Genomic DNA, 4,049 nt, shown 5'->3' with positions numbered 1-4,049 from the left:
AATCGGCTAAAATCTCCAATTTAACTCTAAATCAATTCTTCTCACTTTCTACACTCCAATTATACCTAAATTACCTCAGTGACTGTGAATGAGGTTCAATTTATCAGTCCCGGATCAATAATTACACATATCTATATGTTGAGCAAAAATTCGTATTTTTGCACCAAAATTTCCCATTTAATTTCTAGCCTCACCAAACATCAAATATCACCAAAATATCATGAAATATCATCAAATTCAGCCACAATATTCTCCCTAGGAAATTCGGCCAATGATGGTAATGGGGGAAAATGAATTCTTTTCTTGTTGTTTTGTTTCTAAATATGCTAAACTAACTTAAAACACTAACATAACTTAAAATCAAATCAATCTAACTTCATTCTCTCTCCATACCCATTTGGGCAGCCATGAATTCACCATGAAAACATGAAATTTAACCATGAAAAATAAGGAGAAAAGCATGGGAAAGGTAGATCACAAGTCAAAATCAAGAAATTTTACCTTTGATTACTTGATTCCTTGAAATCCCACACTTTTTCTTTAATTTTCCCACCTAGGTTTCTTGTTTTTCTTTTCCTCTCTTTGTTCTTGCTATGGCCGGCCACATGAAGAGAAAATAAGCTGATTTTTGCTGATTTTAAAGCTAAAAAAAAAATGGATATCAACTTGACACATGTCACCATCCCATTGGTCCATATTTAATATCTTAACTATTAAGCTTTCTCTCTCCACCACTTAAATTCCTTCAATTATCCATGATAATATTGGATAAAATTCATGTACTGGACAAGTGTTGGATGCGTAAAATTACAATTTTGCCCCTAAGGTGGCAAAATTACCATTTTACCCCTATGCTCCGAAAATACCGAGATTACAATTTTTTTCACTTATCAAACTCAAATTATACTCCAATGATTTGACTCTAAATTGATCCTCGAACTCCAAATCACCATATTAAACCATTTTAGGACTTTAATATTCTTAATTTCATCTTAAATTCTCTATTTGATCTAGTTCGAGGCTTAAATCAACTTTGTTGTACCTCTAGGTACAATACCGACTTTTGTAAATTTTTCAGGACTCTCCTAGCATGCAAACATGTTATCCATCACATGTATGTCATGACATATATTTTATAGAGTCAGGCTTGGCATCTTCTCCCCTACTTGGATCAACCTTATGATCTTTCTTCATGACTAATTTCGACATCCGGTTAAATATTAATATTTTAATATTATTTTATTAATAAAATATTATTTTATTCTAAAAATTTTGTCTTGTCTCTTTGGTTGCCAAAGTTCCTTATTATACCTCAATTAACCTCCGAATCACCCTTTTATCTCTCAAATTCTCTTTCGATAAAATATTATTATTTTATTATTACTTACTCGTGTGTGGAATATTTTATCATAAATTATTCTTTTCATCATCACTTTTAAACATTTTAATTGGCCTCAATTTGCATCCAATCAACTTTATTAATCACTATTTCAAAGTATAGGGCATTTCAGATTAAGACCATGGCAACAAAGACAAAATTCCTCAAGAGGAGAAAGTCCTCCAAAATAGCTGAGAAAGTCAAACCCTCAATCAAATCTTCTGCTTAAGATCCACTCCAAATTTCAAATAGATATTCCCCTGACTCCTCACCAAAATATCATCACCTATGCCATCACCTGAACCCCTCTGTCACGACCCAAATTTCGGGCCATGACCGGCGCAAGGGCCCAATGAACATAGTCCATTAAGCCCAAGCAAGCCTATCTATTATCCTGCTCATTTTTCCATCAATATTGCTAAGTCACATTTCATAACTTTGAATCAAAATAGTGATAGACATTGCCATCTCCTAGTGGCTTACTCATTGAAATATACATACATTGTCTGAACATATAGCTTAATAATTTACATTGGCTTTACCTATACACAACAAAAAGAGTATTCGACTTCCAGCGAAGAGACTCGGATGAATATACAACTACTGAATACCGAGACACCTACCAAGGGTCGAATGTACGAAGACACCTCGACCTAACTACTAGTTATCTCATGATCTGAAAACATGAAGTTGAAAACGATGAGTATAAACCCAGTGAGTGAACAAGAAAGGGAATAAGCAATTGATAAGGAAGAATTTGAAAATCGTGATGGACTTGTTTTGAAAACAATGCAATTTGGTATAATTTCTTTCCCAAACCCCCTTGTTTTGGTCATTGATCAGTGGACTCTTAGTATTTCAAAGACCCATGCTCAATCATGAAGATAAGGGAGTGGAGGAAATTATATCAGAACCCGAGCAAGGTAGAAACGTGACAGAACGTTTCTCACTGCAGAAAAAGGCATTCTCGATTTACATGTGGTTCGGTTTTTCAAGAATATCTTCCACTACATGGGTCCAATTGGCATGCTTATTAAGTCATTAGAAAGCTAAGAGGCATGGCTACAACTTTGATGTTTACCATTTTTCCTAGTTCGGAAGGGAAGATGGTCAAAATCTTCATCTAAGTGAAAGCGTTGCACTAAAACCTGAGAGTTTATCGCTGCGGCGAGATTTATTTTCGCTGCAGCAAGATTCAGGGCAAATGACAAATAAAGGGTTTTCACATGCCACAAAATGCATCCCTACCATATTGCACATCAAAGTGAACACATCGGCAATAATCAACTTATCGACATTCAAAACAATCACATATTATAATCATAAACCTGCTATCACATATACATATATAAATATATATCAACAAATACACCATCCCACTTCATTCATCATCATAGCCGGATCATCATCATCATCGGCCTATGCGCACTCCCTACTCATACATAGCCAAGTCATCATCATCATCGGCCTATGCGCACTGCCTACTCACACATAGCCGGGTCATCATCATCACACTAGATTATTCATACACACACATATATACATATATCAACACAGCATAGGAGCACATAGGTCCATTCTTTTACACATTTCACATTTTCACAACATCAAAATATTTTGTCAAAGGCTTGTTCCCAAGGCACACGCTTTTAAAGACAAGTTGGAATAAATCATTCACTGTTTCATACCAATACAATTATGTCTCCCAAACGATTTTTGAAATGCAAGTTCACCCACCAGCATTATTTGAGCCTTTAGCCGATCCTAACTCCCCTAATGGTCCAATTGGGATAATTGGGCTTCATTGGAACCTACCATCAAATTAACATCACCATAATGTCAATTCATACTTATAAACCCTAAAAGCTACCCCTTAGCTAGCTTTCAATTGCCATTTTAAATGGCTATCTATTCCCATTATCTTAGTAACAATAAAGTCAATACACAACCTCAACAATAAATCCACAAATCAATCACTAAATATTATCAACACTTAGAACCCAATGCTAATTTACTACTCACCTTGATGGTTTTGAAACTTTGAAATTCTTTCCAACAATTCCCAAGCTATTATAGAGCTTTTTTTTCTTTTTTTTCTCTCTCTAAACACCTAGCTAGTGAGAGAAAGCATGGAAACAAGATTTTTTTCAAGGGTTTGGAAGTGAAAGAATGGAAGAGCACATAGTTTCCATAAAAGGGTGCACCGAAACATGAAAATTTAAGCTATTTTGGGAAAGGTTATAAAGCTTGATATCAAGCTTCCATGGAGGATGGAAGCAACATGAACAGAAGAAGAAGAAAAAGGAGAAAAGCTGCTAGAAAAGATGTGAGAAGCTGCTAGAAGCAAGAAGCTTATAGTCCAAGCTTATCCAATTCTCTTGTAAATTACAAAAATGCCCTTTAGCAAGTTAACTTGTTTTTCTCCCATCTTTTGTGCAATCTTTTTATTCTTTTGACACTGGGACAAGGTCCACAATGATCTAAACTACTCGGGTTTACGAAAACGTAAAATTTTGACTCAAGGTGCAAAATGACCATTTTGCCCCTGTTGTTTCGTTCCATTTTAATTTAGTCCTCCCAACCCCCACTTAACTCCAATTTCCTTCTATTACCTTCTTCTACACATGTACAAATAAAGTATGAAGTTTGTACTCCAACGCGAAATCCCCAT

General features: G+C 35.1%; 1 long non-coding RNA gene across 1 annotated transcript; it reads right to left on the bottom strand.

Annotated features, from left to right (window-relative positions):
* On the bottom strand, nt 2,952–3,442 carry LOC108663374. Its single transcript, XR_001929348.1, has 2 exons — nt 3,401–3,442; nt 2,952–3,189 (listed from the first exon to the last, which is right to left on the bottom strand). It is a non-coding gene; the product is annotated as an uncharacterized LOC108663374 (long non-coding RNA).

This window comes from Theobroma cacao, chromosome 9 (genome assembly GCF_000208745.1).
Source record: "Theobroma cacao cultivar B97-61/B2 chromosome 9, Criollo_cocoa_genome_V2, whole genome shotgun sequence".
Lineage (NCBI taxonomy): Eukaryota > Viridiplantae > Streptophyta > Magnoliopsida > Malvales > Malvaceae > Theobroma > Theobroma cacao.
The sequence above is the reverse complement of the archived record's forward strand: the minus strand, read 5'-3'. Positions and strand labels throughout refer to the sequence as shown.